This window comes from Tasmannia lanceolata, unplaced genomic scaffold, assembly GCF_043159265.1.
Source record: "Tasmannia lanceolata isolate RefF3 unplaced genomic scaffold, GAP_Taslan_0.1 ptg000012l, whole genome shotgun sequence".
Lineage (NCBI taxonomy): Eukaryota > Viridiplantae > Streptophyta > Magnoliopsida > Canellales > Winteraceae > Tasmannia > Tasmannia lanceolata.
In genome coordinates this window covers 55,060,223-55,077,645 of record NW_027518689.1, presented here as the reverse complement: position 1 = coordinate 55,077,645, position 17,423 = coordinate 55,060,223, and positions in this window count along the sequence as shown.

The following is a 17,423-nucleotide window of genomic DNA, read 5'->3' as shown; positions in this document are numbered from 1 at the left end:
CGATAGCCCGGTCGACCGCGACGATCGAAAACTGCTTTAAATAGATTTTCATTGTTTCATTTTTACTCCCGCCATTTCGTGTCTTCTCCTAGGGTTTTCTTCTTCTTTTGCTTCCAAGCCATTTTCAATTGAAGATCATGAAGTTTAAGGCATTTAGTGAGGTTTGATCCGTTTCCCTTCTTAACTAAATTTGATTCAATACCATCTCATCCTCATCTCAAAACTAAGGTAAAAGCTCCTCGACCCCATCTCTAGGGTTTCCTATGTCTAAAACATGAATGTCTTATAAAGTTTCTAAAATAAGAAACTTTCTATTTTTTTCATCTCTAAACTTTATCAACGAAATCTAAGATTAATTACCATCTCATCCTAATCTCAAAACTTGGGTAAATGCATCTTGTCACCATCTCTAGGATTTTCTATGTCTAAAAGATGGATTTTTATAAAGTTTATAAAATAAGAAACTTTCTATTTTTTCATTCTCTATACTTAATCAACTAAATCTATGATTCAGTACCCTCTCATTCTTATCCCAAAACTTGGATAAAAGCTCGTTGACATCATCTCAAGGGTTTCCTATGTTTAAATGATGGATGTTTTATAAAGTTTCTAAACTAAGATGGATGTTTCTAAATGATGGATGTTTTATAAAGTTTCTAACCTAAGAAACTTTCTATTTTTCAATATCCATCCGTCATCAACTAAATCTGAGATTCAATACTCTCTCATTCTCATCCCAAAAGTTGGCTAAAATCCCCTTGACACTGTCTCTAGGGTCACATATGTCTAAAAGATGGATGTTTTATAAGGTTCTAAAATAAAAAACTTTCTATTTTTTCAATCTCCATCCTTCATCAACTAAATCAAAGATTCACTGTAATCTCATCATCATCTCAAAACTTAGCTAAAAGATCTTTGACCCCATCTCTAGGGTTTCCAATTTCTAAAAGATGGTTGTTTTACAAAGTTTCTAAAATAAGAAACTTTCTATTTTTACCTCTCCATCCTTCACCAACTAAATCTACGATTCAATATCATCCCATCAGCATCCCAAAACTTGGCTAAAAGCACATTGACACCATCTCTAGGGTTTCCTATGTCTAAAAGATGGATGTTTTATAAGTTTCTAAAATAAGAAACTTTCTATTATTTCAATCTCCATCCTTCATCAACTAAATCAAAGATTCAATATCATCTCATGCACATCTCAAAACATAGCTAAAAGTTCCTTGTCACCATCTCTAAGATTTAGTTTTGATATGGGGTTTCCTATGTCTAAAAGATTGTTGTTTTATAAAGTTTCTAAAATAAGAAACTTCCTATTTTTTCAATCTCCATCCATCATCAACTAAATCTAAGATTCATTACCATCTCATCGTCATCCGAAAACTTGGTTAAAAGCTCCTTGACACCATCTCTAGGGTTTCCTATGTCTAAAAGATGGATTTTTATAAATTTTCTAAAATAAGAAAGTTTCTATTTTTCAATCTCCAAACTTAATCAACTAAATCTATGATTTAGTATCTTCTCATTCTTATCGCAAAAGTTGGCTAAAAGCTCGTTGACATCATCTCTAGGTTTTCATATGTCTAAAAGCTGAAGTTTTATAAAGTTTCTAAAAGAAGAAACTTTCTATTTTTTCAATTCACATCCTTCATCAACTAAATCTAAGATTCAATATCATCTCCTCGTTATCCCATAACATGGTTAAAAGCCCCTTCACACCTTGAAACTTTCTATTTTTTCTATCTTCATCATATGTCAACTAAATATAAGATCCAATACCAACTTATCATCATCTCAAAACTTAGCTAAAAGCTCCCTCACACCATCTGTAGGGTTTCATATGTCAAAATGATTGATGTCTTATACAGTTTTTAAAATCAAGAAACTTTTGTTTTCAATCTCACTCCTTAATCAACTAAATCTAAGATTCAATATCATCACATCCGCATCTCAAAACATAGATAAAACCTCCTTCACACCATCTTTAAGGTTTCCTATGTCTAAGAGATGGATGTTTTCTAAAGTTTCTAAAATATGAAACCTTCTATTTTTCAATATCCATCCTTCACCAACTAAATCTATGATTAAATACCATCTCATCCTCATCCCAAAACTTGCCTAAAAGCCACTTGACATCTTCTCTAGGGTTTCATATGTCTAAAAGATGGATGTTTTATAAAGTTTCTAAAAATAATAAACTTTCTATTTTTCAGTCTCCTTTCTTCACCAACTAAATCAACGATTCAATACCATCTCATCCTCATCCCAAAACTTCGCTAAAAGCACCTTGACTCCATATCTAGGATTTTTTATGTCTAAAAGATGGATGTTTTATGAAGTTTCTAAAATAAGAAACTTTCTATTTTTTCAATCTTCATCGTTTATCACATAAATCTAAGATTCAATACCATCTCATCCTCAACTCAAAACTGAGCTAAAAGCTCCTTGACCCCATCTATAGGGTTTCCTATGTCTAAAAGATGGATGTCTTATATAGTTTATAAAATAAGAAACTTTCTATTTTTTCAATCATCATCATTTATCAACAAAATCTAAGATTCAATACCATTTCATCCTTATCTCAAAACTTGGATGAAAGCTCCTTGTCACCTTCTCTAGGATTTTCTATGTCTAAAAGATGGATTTTTATAAAGTTTCTAAAATAAGAAAATTTCTATTTTTTCAATCTCTATTCTTAATCAATTAAATTTATGATTCAGTACTCTGTCATTCTTATGTCAAAACTTGGCTAAAAGCTCGTTGACATCATCTCTAGGGTTTCCTATGTCTAAAAGAATGATGTTTTATAAAGTTTCTAAAATACGAAACTTTCGATTTTTCAATCTCCATCCCTCATCAAATAAATCTGAGATTCAATACTCTCTCATTCTCATCCTGAAACTTGGCTAAAATCTCTTTGACACCATCTATATTTTTTCTAAAAGATGAATGTTTTATAAGCTTCTAAAATAAGAAACTTTCTATTTTTTCAATCTCCATCCTTCTCCAACTAAATCCACAAGTCAGTACCATCTCATCATCATCCCAAAACTTGGTTAAGAGCACCTTGACATCATCTCTAGGGTTTCGTATGTCTAAAAGATGAATGTTTTATAAGTTTCTAAAATAAAAAACTTTTTATTACTTCAATCTCCATCCTTCATCAACTAAATAAAAGATTCAATATCATCTCATCCTCATCTAAAAACATAGCTAAAAGCTCATTGACACCATCTCTAAGATTTAGTTGATATGAGATTTCCTATGTCTAAAAGATTGTTGTTTTATAAAGTTTTTAAAATAAGAAACATTCTATTTTCTTAATCGCCATCCTTGATCAACTAAATCTAAGATTCAAAACCATCTAATCCTCATCTCAAAAGTTTGCTAAAAGCAACTTGACACCATCTATAGGGTTTTCTACGTCTATAAGATAGATCTTTTATAAATTTTCTAAAATAAGAAACTTTATATTTTTCAATCTCGTCAACTAAATCTAAGATTCAATACCATCTCTTCCTCATCCCAAAACTTAGTTAAAAGCTCATTCACACCATCTCTAGGGTTTCCTATGTCTAAAAGTTGGATTTTTTATAAAGTTTCTATAGTAAGAAACTTTCTATTTTTTCAATCTCCATCATTCATCAACTAAATCTAAAATTCAATATCATCATATCCTCATCCCAAAACATGGCTAAAAGCTCCTTGACACCATCTCTAGGGTCTTTTATGTCTAAAAGATGGATGTTTTCTAAAGTTTTTAAAATCAGAGACTTTCTAATTTTTCAATCTCCATCCTTCATCAACTAAATTTAAGATTCAATACCCACTCATCCTCATCTTAAAACATAGCTAAAAGCTCCTTGACACTATCTCTACGGTTTACTAAGTCTAAAAGATTGATGTTTTATAAAGTTTCTAAAATAAGATTTAATATTTTAGAAAGTTTCTCCACCCTTCATCAACTAAATCTAAGATTTAATATCATTTCATCGACATCTCAAAAGTCGCTAAAAGCTCCATAATTCCATCTCTAGGGTTTCCTATGTCTAAAAGATGGATGTTTTATAAAATTTTTAAAGTAAGAAACTTTTTTTTTCAATGTTCATCTTTAACCTACTAAATCTAAGCCCTCTCATTATCATCTCAAAACTTGGCTAAAAGCTCTTTTACACCATCTCTATGGTTTCCTATGTCTAAAAGATGAATGTTTTATAAAGTTTATATAATAAGAAACTTTTTATTTATTCAATCTCCTTCCTTCGTCAACTAAATCTAAGATTAAATATCATCTTATCCTCATCCCAAAACATGGTTAAAAGCTCATTCACACCATATCTAAGGGGTCTTATGCTTAAAATATGGATGTTTTATAAAGTTTCCAAAATAAGAAACTTTATATTTTTCAATCTTCATCCTTCACCAACTAAATCTAAGAGTTAATATCACTCATTAACTTTCTTTACAATCTCCATCATTCATTAATTAAATCTAAGATTCAATAGCATCGCATCCTCATACCAAAATTTGGCTAAAAGCTCCTTAACACTATCTCTAAGGTTTTATATGTCATAAAGATAGATATTCTATATAATTTCGAAAATATGAAATTTTTTATTTTTTCAATCTCCATCCCTCATCAACTAAATCTAAGATTCAATATTATCTCATCCTCATCTTAAAACTTGGATAAAACCTCCTTCACACAGTCTTTAAGGTTTACTAAGTCTAAAATATTAATGTTTTATAATATTTCTAAAATATGAAACTTTCTAGGTTTTCAATCTCAATCCTTTATCAACTAAGTCTACGATTCAATACCATCTCATCCTCATCTCAACACTTGGCTAAAAGCACCTTGACACCATCTCTAGGATTTTTTATGTCTAAAAGATGGATGTTATATAAAGCTTCTAAAAACAGAAACTTTTTATTTTTTATATATCCATCCTTTATCAACTAAATCTAGGATTCAATACCAGCTCATCCTAGTCTCAAAACTTGGCTAAAAGTTCGTTGGCATCATCTCTAGGGTATCTTATGTCTAAATGATTGATGTTTTATTAAGTTTCTAAAATAAGAAACTTTTTATTTTTTCAATCTCCATCTTTCATCAACTAAATCTAAGATTCAAAACCAACTCATCATCATCCCAAAACTTGCCTAAGAGCTCAATGACACCATCTCTAGGGTCTCCTATGTCAAAAAATGGATGTTTTATAAACTTTCTAAAATAAGAAACTTTCTATTTTTTTAATCTCCATCCTTTATCAACTAAACATAAGATTCAAAATCACCTCATCGTCATCCCAAAACTTGGCTAAAATCTCCTTGACACCATCTCTAGAGTCTTCTGTGTTTAAAAGATGGATGTTTTTACAATCTCCATCCTTCATCAACTAAATCTAAGATTCAATACAATTGCATCATCATCTCAAAACTAGGCTAAAAGCTCATTGACACTATCACTAGGTTTATATATGTCTTAAAGATAGAAATTTTATATAATTTTTAAAATAAGAATCATTCTATTTTTTCAATCTCCATCATTCATCAAATAAATCTAAGATGCAATATCATCTCATCAGCATCTTAAAACTTGGCTAAAAGCTCACTTACACCTTCTCTAGGGTTTAATAAGTCTAAAAGAATGATATTTTATAAAATTTCTAAAATAAGAATTATTTTTTTTTCAATCTCCATTCTTCATCAGCTAAATCTAAGATTTAATACCATCACATCCTCATCTCAAAACTTAACTAAAAGCTCGTTGACACCATCTCTAAGGTTTCCTATGTCTAAAGGATGGATGTTTCATAGAGTTTGTAAAATCACAAACTTTCTATTTTTTCAATCTCCATCATTTATCAACTAAATCTAAGATTCAATATCATCTCATCCGCATTTCAAAACCTAGCTAATAACAACTTTACACCATTTCTAGGGTTTATAAAGTCTAAAAAAATGATGTTTTATAAAGTTTCTAAAATAACAAACTTTTTACTTTTTCAATCTCTATCCTTCATCAACTAAATGTAAGATTCAATACCCTCTCATTCTCATCCCAAAACATGGCTAAAAGCTCTTTGACACCATCTATAGGGTTTCCTATGTCTGAAAGATGTATGTTTTATAAAGTTTCTAAATTAAGAAACTTTTTATTTTTTCAATCTCCACCTTCCTCAACGGAATATAACATTCATTACCTTCTCAGCATCACCCCAAAACTTGACTAAAAGCTCATTGACACCATCTCTAGGGTCTCCTTTGTCTAAAAGATTGATGTTTCATAAACTTTTTAAAATAAGAAACTCTCTATTCTTTCCATCTCCATCCTTCATAAACTAAATCTAAGGTTAAATATCATCTCATCCTAATCCCAAAACATGGTTAAAAGCTCCTTAACACCATCTCTAGGTTCTCCTATGTTTAAAAGATGGATGTTTTATAAAGTTTTCAAAATGATAAACTTTCTATTTTTTCAATCTTCATCCTTTATCAACTAAATCTAAGATTCAATAACACCTCATCATTTTCTCAAAACTTGACTAAAAGCTGCTTCGCATATTCTCTAGGGTTTCCTATGTCTAAAAGGTTGATATTTTATAAAGTTTATAAACTAAGAAACTATATATTTTTTCAATCTCCATCCTTCATCAACTAAATCTAAGATTCAATTTCATCTCATCCTTATCCCAAAATTTGGCTAAAAGCTCCTACACAACATCTATAGGGTTTCTTATGTCTAAAAGATAGATGTCTTATAAAGTTTTCAAAATAAGAAACTTTTTATTTTTTTTAATCTCTATCCTTAATCAACTAAATCTAGGATTCAATATCATCTCATCGTCATCTCAAAACTTGTCTAAAAGCTCCTTGACATCATCTCTAGGAATTCATATATCTAAATATGGATGTTTTATAAAGTTTCTAAAAGAAGAAACTTTCTATTTTTTCAATCTACATCCTTCATCATCTAAATCTAGGATTCATTACCCTCGCAATCTCATCTTAAAACTTGGGTAAAAGCGCCTTGACTCATCTCTATGGTTTCTTAAGTCTGAAAGATGGGTGTCGTATAAAGAATGAATAGAAAGTTTTGGACGTTTTAGCCAAGTTTTAAGATGAGGATGACATGGAGCTTTTCCTATGTCTAAAAGATGGATGTTTTATAAAGTTTCTAAAATAAGAAACTTTCTATTTTTTCAATCTCCATCCTTTATCAACTAAATCTAAGATTCAATATCATTCCATCCTCATCTCAAAATTTGGCTGAAAGCTCCTTAACACCATCTCAAGGGTTTCCTATGTCTAAAAGATTATTGTTTTATAAAGTTTCTAAAACAGGAAACTTTCTATTTTTTCAATCTCCATCCTTTATCAACTAAATCTAAGATTCAATATCAACTTATCCTCTTCCCAAAACATGGTTAAACGCACCATGACACATTATCTAGGGTCTCTTATGTCTAAAAGATGGATGTTTTATAAAGTTTCTAAAATCTATAATAAGAAACTTTTTATTTTCAATTTTCATCCTTTATCAACAAATTCTAAGATTCAATATCATTTCATCCTCATCTCAAAACATGGCTAAAACCTCCTTGATACCATCACTAGGGTTCCCTATGTCTTAAAGATTGATGTTTTATAAAGTTTTTAAAATAAGAAACTTTCTATTTTTTAAATCTCCAAGTTTAATCAACTAAATCTAAGATACAATACCCTCTCATCATCATCTCAAAACTTGGCTAAAAGCTCCTTCACACCATCTCTAGGGTTTACTAAGTCTAAAAGATTGATGTTTTATAAATATTCTAAAATCAGAAACTTTCTATTTTTTCAATCTCTATCCTTAATCAACTAAATCTAAGATTCAATACCATCTAATCCTCATCTCAAAACATGGCTAAAAGCTCGTTGATCCTTATCTCAAAACTTAGCTAAAAGCTCCTTCACACTATCTCTACAGTTTTTATTGTCTAAAAGAAAGATATTTTAAAAAAATTCTACAAGAAGAAACTTTCTATTTTTTCATTATCCATCCTTCATACACTAAATCTAAGATTCAATACCATCTCATCATCATCTTAAAACTTAGCTAAAAGCTCCTTCACACCATCTCTTGGGTTTACTAAGTCTAATAGATTGATAATTTATAAACCTTTTAAAATAAGAAACTTTCTATTGTTTCAACCTCCATCTTTCATTAACTAAATCTAAGATTAAATACCATCTCATCCAAACTTGGCTAAAAGCTCATTGACACCATCTCTAGGGTTTCAGACGTCTAAATGATGGATGTTTTATAAAGTTTGAAAAATAAGAAACTTTCTATTTTTTCAATCTCCATCATTCATCAACTAAATCTAAGATTCAAAACCATCTCATCCTCAATTCAGAACTTGGCTAATAGCAACTTTATATCATATCTAGGGTTTACTAAGTCTAAAAAATTGATGTTTTATAAAGTTTCTAAAATAACAAACTTTCTATTTTTTTCAATCTCTATCCTTCATCAATTAATTCTAAGATTCAATACCCTCTGATTCTCATCCCTAAACTTGGTTAAAAGCTCCATGACACCATCTCTAGGGTTTCCTATATCTAAAAGATGGCTGTTTTAAAAAGTTTCTAAAATAAGAAACTTTCTATTTTTTCAATCTCCATCTTTTATCAACTAAATCTAAGATTAAATACGTTCTCATCCTTATCTCAAAACTTGGCTAAAAGCTCCTTAACACCATCTCGAGGTTTTCCTATGTCTAAAAGATGGATATCTTATGAAGTTTTTAACATAAAAAACTTTAAATATTTTCAATTTCCATCCTCAATCAACTAAATCTAAGATTAAATATTATCTCATGTTCATCTCAAAACTTGGCTCAAAGCTCTTTCCCACTATTTCTGAGGTTCCGTTGTCTAAAATATGTATTTTTATAAAGTTTCTAAAATAAGAAAGTTTCGATTTTTCAATCTCCACCCTTGATCAATTAAATCCAAGATTCAATATCATCTAATCCTCATCTCAAAACTTTGCTAAAAGCTCATTGACACCATCTATTGGGTTTCCTATGTCTAAAAGATTGATGTCTTATAAATTTTCTATAATAAGAAATTTTCTATTTTTTCAATCTCCATCCTTGATCAACTAAATCTATGCTTCAATACCATCAAATCCTTATTTCAAAACATGGCTAAAAGCTCCTTGACACCATCTATAGGGTTTCGTATGTCTAAAAGATGGATGTTTTATAAAGTTTCTAAAATAAGAAACTCAATCAACTAATTCTAAGATTCAATACCATTGCAACCTCATCACCAAACTTGGCTAAAAGCTCCTTCACACCATCTCTTGGGTTTCTTACGTCTAAAAGATGGATGTTTTATAAAGTTTCTAAAATAAGAAACTTTCTACTTTTCCAATCTCCATCCTTCTTCAACTAAATCTAAGATTCAATACCATCTCATCGTCATCTCAAAACTTGGCTAAAAGCTCATTGGCACTATCTCTAGGATCTCCTATGTCCAAAAGATGGATGTTTTACAAAGTTTCTAAAATAATAAACTTTCTATTTTGTCAATCTCCATCCTTTATCAACTAAATCTAAGATTCAATACCAACAAATCCTCATCTCTAATCTTGACTAAAAGCTCCTTGACACCATATGTAGGTGTGGACCCCGATCCGAGAGAGGCAGGGGGACGAGCCCCACACGAGTCTCAGGATCATCCACGTGAATGGAGAGCTCTACCAAGGAACTCTCGAAAGAATGAAATGCCCCTCACAGCATGAGTGGCGATAAAAGGTGAGATACCTCTCGATTCAGATACTAGCCCAGATTCGAGGCGTACCTTAAACAAAGAAGAGTCGTCATCCAAGGAAGTGGGCCAAGGATCCCATACTATGCTCTGTTGCAACGGATAACCAGAGATATAAAATAAGGTTCGTGCCTGGTTACGAATTTGGAAGGTCTAAAGAGCACCTCATCCGCCCAAGTGCAAGCACCTGATCTCTTATGCCATTTACTTATTAATTTTGAAGAGTTTTGGGCGAAAGTCATATGAAATGAGAACGAATATCTCCGAGAAGACGTCTACCTAATCACACAGGTCTCGGAGATGAATAATAAGCACACATAAAAGAAATGAAAATAGTGTCGCCTCAGAATAGCTAGGTTATGAGTGTCATACCTAATTGGTGTCTAAGTTCTGGTTTGCAAACACATGCATGCTACAACTAAAAGTATAGGATCTGTACATGAAAGTAAGAAAACACAGCAAAACACACAACACAATTTAATTCTATACATGACTGGACAAAATGAATCCTAAAACTCTAATGCATTGACTCGGACCAAGATGGCCTCCATCCCAGCTGCTCTACGTATCCCGGCCTCGGGAAGAATCGGAGTCAACGTAGTTCGATGACCTATTCTAAACTACGATGCCTAACCATCTAGAACCGCTATCCTAGACTTGATCCACTAGACTCGACTGATTTTTAAAGCTTTTTGCACAATTGCTTACGTTCAATTGAATTGTAATTTTTAGGACTCTCTATATGCCCTAACTAATGCAAGTTGATTAGCCTTAAGCTAATGCAGGTGGGCCCTACATCATATGTGTAACTAGGCTATGCATCCTAAAGAAAACCATGGGCTGACTATATGCTTCCTAGTCTAGCCATCGGTTCGACTAAGTGTCTAACCGATCGACTCGAGGCCTCCTAACTCTAGGGACATTCACACGACATGACACACCATATCAATACAAATTAGGACAGACTCCTAACTCTAAAACACCCAAACGGCTAGAACAGACTCCTAACTCTAGGGGAGGATATTTTTGAAAAGGTTTTGAAGAATTTTTGCATTTTTTGAAAATTTGAAATGCTTATTATTTTTTTTAAAGTGTGGCTGGACTTGGGATATGAATCCCAAGCTGCACTACGTACCCTGTTGAAAGGGATCAAGCCAATGTAGTTCGGAATAGAATTTCCTAACTATTCTGAATGACTCAAGATTTTTAAGATTTTTGGATTTTGAAATGTTTTTGTTATTTTTGACACGAGATGACAGAATCCTATCATCATAAGGGCAGGACAAGACTCCTGATATCCCGCAAAGGTCGGACAGCATCCTATGCTTTGCGGGGGAATGAAAAAGAATAATAACTCTGCAAGGGTTGGACAACATCCTATACCTTGCAGGAGCGGATAAGAAATCACATGACTTGACGAGAGGTTGGAAAGAATCCTAACCCCTATGATGATAGGATAGACTCCTGAAAGACGGACTCTCTAGCTAATGACAGACATCCTATGCTAAAGGACTGACTCCTATACGAAAGGACTGACTCTTAATGCACAAACCTAAAAGGGGAGTGCCAATGAGACTAGGCTAGTCTCCTAAAAGAAGAGAAGATAAGAAGGGTGCTAGTGAGACTAGGCTAGTCTCCTAAACACAGAGATGGGCTCCATTGCCCTTGCAAAGACAAGATGGGTACGGTTTTTAACAGACCAAGTCTGTCTTTAACCTAAAGGAGATGTTCTATTTGAGACTTGGGTAGTCTCCTATGTATGACTCGCTAATGAGACAAAGCTTGTCTTCGAAAGGTATGATTTTCTCTGCACGAGACATAGCTTGTCTCCCTAAACAGGGGCTCTAGATGACTCTTTCATCACCCTTGCAATGATAAGGCTCCTAATGTTTCAAAGGTATTCAAAAGATGGAGCAAGTTTTAAAACAAAAGGAGGGGAGTGCTATTCAGACTGTGCAAGTCCCCTAAGGATAGGCTTGGGCTAGCGCATTATCACCCTTGCCATGAAGAAAAGAACAGATAATTAAGAACATTTCTAAAGGACTAAGTCTCCTAGAGGAATGAAAAGAAAGAATAAAGACCTATGGATTATACAAATTTAGAAAGACCTAAAGATGTAAATATAAACTTCCTTATCTTTAAAGACAATTTTCTTTTAAAATAGATCGACAATTAACCGCATTTCACTATTTATCACTAAAGGTGATGACTTCAATTGAATGAAAGTAATCATTTACACACATATTAACCTGAAAAATTACATAAACTGAGCTGCATTACCATATTAAATAACAGTATCAAATCATCATGATTTTGACCAATCCAACACAATATCCTGATATATTCTTTACTCAGTTGATTCTAAAATCAATTCCAATTTATTCTACTAGACTATTCAAACAATTTAGCATAACAACAATGTGAACATCAGCTCTAATTCACATATCATAATATTTAAACTAGCTTAATGCAAAATATACTTATCATTCAACTGCTCACCATGAAGTCATTATTAACTACTTCCAACTCCCTGTAAGTGACTCGAACTCATGTGGAAATTCAAAGAATCCCTAAATATAATGAACTATTTCAGCCTAAAAGAAAATCTCATTTTCATTAATTCTGTTGGAGTTTAAATTCCTAAATTTATAATATAGAAAATAAAGCATTCTATTATGACAAACTACACATATAATACTAGTAAATACAGGTAATGAACATTTATAAACCAATGACTCATTTTTGTAGGTATACAACTCAATAACAAACTATTGCAGCTCAATGACCGAACCGAACTTTTAGTGCTTGTAAAATATATGCCATGGTGGACAAATGAACTCTTCTAAATTAGTAGCACTTTATAAATGTCCACAAACACGCTTAGGCCAACACTTTTATATTTGTTTTTCTTCCTTCTCCAATGACTAAAGAGTACTTAAAATAAAGAGAAAAAACTAAATCTATGAAGAGATTGAGCTGGAGGGGTAGTGGAACTGCAAATATCAAGGGTATGGGGGCTGCCATTATTAAGTCCCTTGGTACACAGCTTCTAAACATTCCTTGGCCCTATGAACCTTTGATTGAAGGTGAAAATTACCTTGCTTGGCATTCCTCTCAAACAATGTGTCGTACTTCTGTAATATCTCCTCCCAAGATGCCCCCTCGGGGACTCCTAAAATCTGCCTTGCTTCCGGTTCAGCCTAGTTTAACTTGCCCTGCTGATGGTATTATTCATCGCCTCTTGAGCAACACCATTTTTTTATGCGTCTGCATTCACACATACAACTATATCATATAATGTACAGTGTCTATATGTCCAAATGGGCATACTGTTGGACAGTCGATCGACACAAAGGAGGGTTAAGTGCCCTCAACACAATAGCTGCAACAAAGCAAGGTGCCACTTCAAAGACATTACCTTCATCTGATGAAAGCTATGAAACCATTTCGAATTGCCCATTCAAGGAATCCAGCAACCTTAAGGATCAATTATCCTCAAAATGTTTATTCAGGAACTTATAAGATAGGTTCACACAGACTTCACAAACTTCATAAAGTCCCTGGGGCCTTCAAACAGGTGATTTAAAGACAGAAGGCCAAAAGTCCACATTCAACAGATAAGGCCACTGGTCCGAAAGTTGAGATTATCCAATGGTGTGCTTTCTGCAGCATAGTTATCGTTGCATATTCACCACATAAATGGACTAGCTAAACATACATGTGTATAGCAGTACTTTGCAATAAGACCCTCTTGGTTCATTGCAATGTAAGTATGTAACAGGCACAGGTGCACACACAACAATATGCAAGTAACGGAGGCATTATGGGGACTGCCATTATTAAGGAGATGGTTGCCATTAGCAAGTGTCATCATACATTTGAATTAAAAAAAGATACTAAGGTTACAAATTATATCCAAAATGCAAAGTGTTGAAGTTCACATAAAAAAAACTCTACTTTATCTTGACCGTCCCCTAGTTAAAAAAATAATAATAATAATACTATTGACAGTCACTTCCCTTAATAACAATTGGTTTATTCCTTTACTCCTCCTCAACATTAAAGACATGCACTCAAGGCATGAAAGCAAAATGACAAGGTTCAACCCCTATGTACAAACACTATGTGCTCGAGACAAATAATAACCAACTTTTCCCCATGACCTTTTTAACATAATAGCATTGACATCAAAGCATTAATAAAAAGAGTCAGCATAAGCACCATTAGGCATTCAACAAGAGACCAATAACTCATTCTATTTTGTACTCTTGCTAAAATGATAGTCCAAAACATAGCTAGACTAGTATACCTTCCAAATAATTAAACAAGAGTAAGTCATGATAAGTAATCATAATTAATGACACCAACCCATATAAGGTAATATTGTGACTTAAACAAAGAGAGAGGGACAGAAAATGGAAACCAAGATCCATCTATCATTCAAACAACCATCAAACCAATGCCTAGTTCGTAAGTAAGAAGCATGCTTGTTTCAATAACCATTAAAATGGCTAGCCTTTTAATTCCTAAAAAGTCCAAAAACTTGCACGGGATCTTATAAAATACTACATGTGTAAACTAATTATACTAACTATCCAGAGCACAACCTGAAATGCGCATGACTAAACACCAGGCTAAAAAATCTCAAATGATCACTTGATTTACAGATACAAATATGATACCGAAATCTCTTTCAAATATACAAATTTATCAGTATGAATAATTATATAATAGAATGACAATTCTCAAATAATCCCAGCATATTGATAGAAACACAACACCTCATTTTAGTATCCCTATTAAAGAAAAACATAATGGTTCAAGATATCCCAGCTTAGGCTCAACTGTATCAGCTGAAGCTGTCATGAAAATAATATGGGCTTACATATTCCACAGAATAAGAAATACTTAAAAAATAAAATAAAAATAAAAATAAAAATCAGTAAACAGACATGATACACTTCATACTCTTATTATCATCATTCACTCAAGGATAGACCAAATAACCTTAATCCTAATCTTTTACACATACAACAATAATTCACAAGCAAAATTTACCAATATCCCTCCATAAAATTGAATATTCAGCCTAAGAAGAAATATTTTCAATTCCAAGTTCAAATAAAAGAAAAGTCACAATTGAAATTCAAATACACTAACAACAATAGGAAGAATAATATTCCAAAAACATCTATTTCAGTTCATATAATGTTCAAAACAGAGGAATGAAAACATATGCTTGCAAACAACAGTTTTCATGAATTTCTCATAAAAAAATGATCAAAATATAATCTCCTATCATAAGATCAATTAGAATCATGAATCTTCAAATCAAAATCAATACAAAATCAATTCCAAGCACAGATCTCACATTAACAACTTCTACTGCACTCGATTGAGTATTTTTCTAAATATATATATATATATATATATATATATATATATATATATATATATATATAGATCAAGCATTATAGAAGATAAAATACAAAACTATTTACTTACCTGAAATCTTGCTATCTTTTTCTTTCTTCTTGAATTAAATTTGAATCAAAATGTTGAATCAATTTGCAAGATTAGAGATCTTCTAATTCTAGCAAGAAAATCAAGGTAAAAATCACTAAAAAATGCCTAGAAATCTCGAATCTACTGCCACGAGACTTTAAATGAGGGTCTCATCCAAAGATTAGGTAAAACAAGACTTAGAAACTTTAAATCTAGGGTTTCTACGGCTAGAAGGAGAATTTCTAGCTGGATTTCTGCAAAAAATCATCGGAGAAGAAGTAATGAGGGTGAAGATTAGGGTTTAAAGGACAAAACCCCAGATCTAAAGCTCTTAGGGTTCGAATGAAGCAAAGGAAAAAAACTAATGATGAAGTAGCCTATAAATGGAGAAAAAAAATAGTATGAAGAAGAAGCTTAGAGTATGGCTGACCGGAGAAATGGCCGGATTCCGATTAGATCTAACGGTGAAGAAAGGGAAAAAATAGGGTTTCAAGAGAAGGAAAATGAATGAAAAAGAGATAAGGTGAAGATCTGCAAAGGTATTAGAAGTGAAGGAAGGTGGACCGGTGGTGCGAATTGACCGGCTGGAGCTCCGGTGTATACGCCGGAGAAGATGAAGCTTGGATCGGGTTTGGGAAAAATCTCTCAAGCTCTTGGTTCCTCTCTCTGAAATTTTTTTCTTTTTTTTCTTTTTAAAATGAAATTAAGATCATATTTATAGGAAAAATAGGAAAATGATAATGGCACAACTATTTACGATTGGCGCGCAGTTGCGCAAACTTTGATAAGCGCACGAAGGAGTCGTGTCTTTTTTGTGCCCCCAAATTCGTCTTTTCCAGGATAATTTCGCCCCCTTTCAAGATAAAATCACCCCCTTTTCCAGCTTATACTACGACACTTACCTCGGCTCGTTCGCTAGGCAAACGCGCTCGGATTTTGACGAAATTTTGCAGGAACCTTAGTGGGGCCCTAACCAAGCTTAGGGTGAAGTTTGGGATGCTAACTCATTGATTTGGTTGGATTTTTGTTCAAACACGGGAGGCTCAGGGTACAATCAAAATGGGGTGTCTACAGTAGGGTTTTCTAACTCTAAAAGATTAATGTTTTATAAAGCTTCTAAATTAATAAACTTTCTATTTTTTCAATCTCCAGCCGTCATATTCTAAATCTAAGATTCAATACCATGTCATTCTCATCCCAAAGGATGGATAAAAGCTCATTCACACCATCTATAGGGTTTCCTATGTCTAAAAGGTAGATGTTTTATAAAGTTTCTAAACTTCGAAGCTTTCTATTTTTCCAATTTCTATCTGTGATAAAAAAATCTAAGATTTAATACCATTTAATCCTCATCTCAAAACTTGGCTAAAAGCTCATTGACACCACCTCTAGGGTTTTTTATGTTTAAAAGATAGATGTTTTGTAAAGTTTCTAAACTATGAAACTTTCTATTTTTTCAATATCAATCCTTCACCAACTAAAGCTAAGGTTAAATACCATCTCATCATCGTCTCAAAACTTGGCTAAAATCTCCTTCAAAACATCTCAAGGGTTTCCTATGTCTAAAAGATGGATATTTTACAAAGTTTCTTAAATAAAAAACTTTATATTTTTTCAATCTCTATCCTTTATCAAATAAATCTAATATTCAATACCATATAATCCTCATCTCAAAAGTTGCCTAATAGCTCCTTGACACCATCAATGGGGTTTCATATGTTTAATAGATGGATGTTTTATATAGTTTTTAATATCAGAAAAATTTCAATTTCTTCAATCTCCATCCTTTATGAACTAACTCTAAGATTCAACACCATCTCATCTTCATCTCAAAACTTAGCTAAAAGCTCATTGATACCATCTCTAGGGATTCCTATGTTTAAAAGATGGTTGTTTTATAAAGTTTCTAAAATAATAAACATTTAATTTTTTCAACCTCTATCCTTTCTCAATTAAATCAAAGATTGAATACCATCTCATCCTCATCCCAAAACTTAGCTAGCAGCTCATTGACATCATCTCTAGGGTTTCTTACGTCTAAAAGACGAAAGCTTTTTAAAGTTTCTCAAGTAAGAAACTTTCTATTTTTC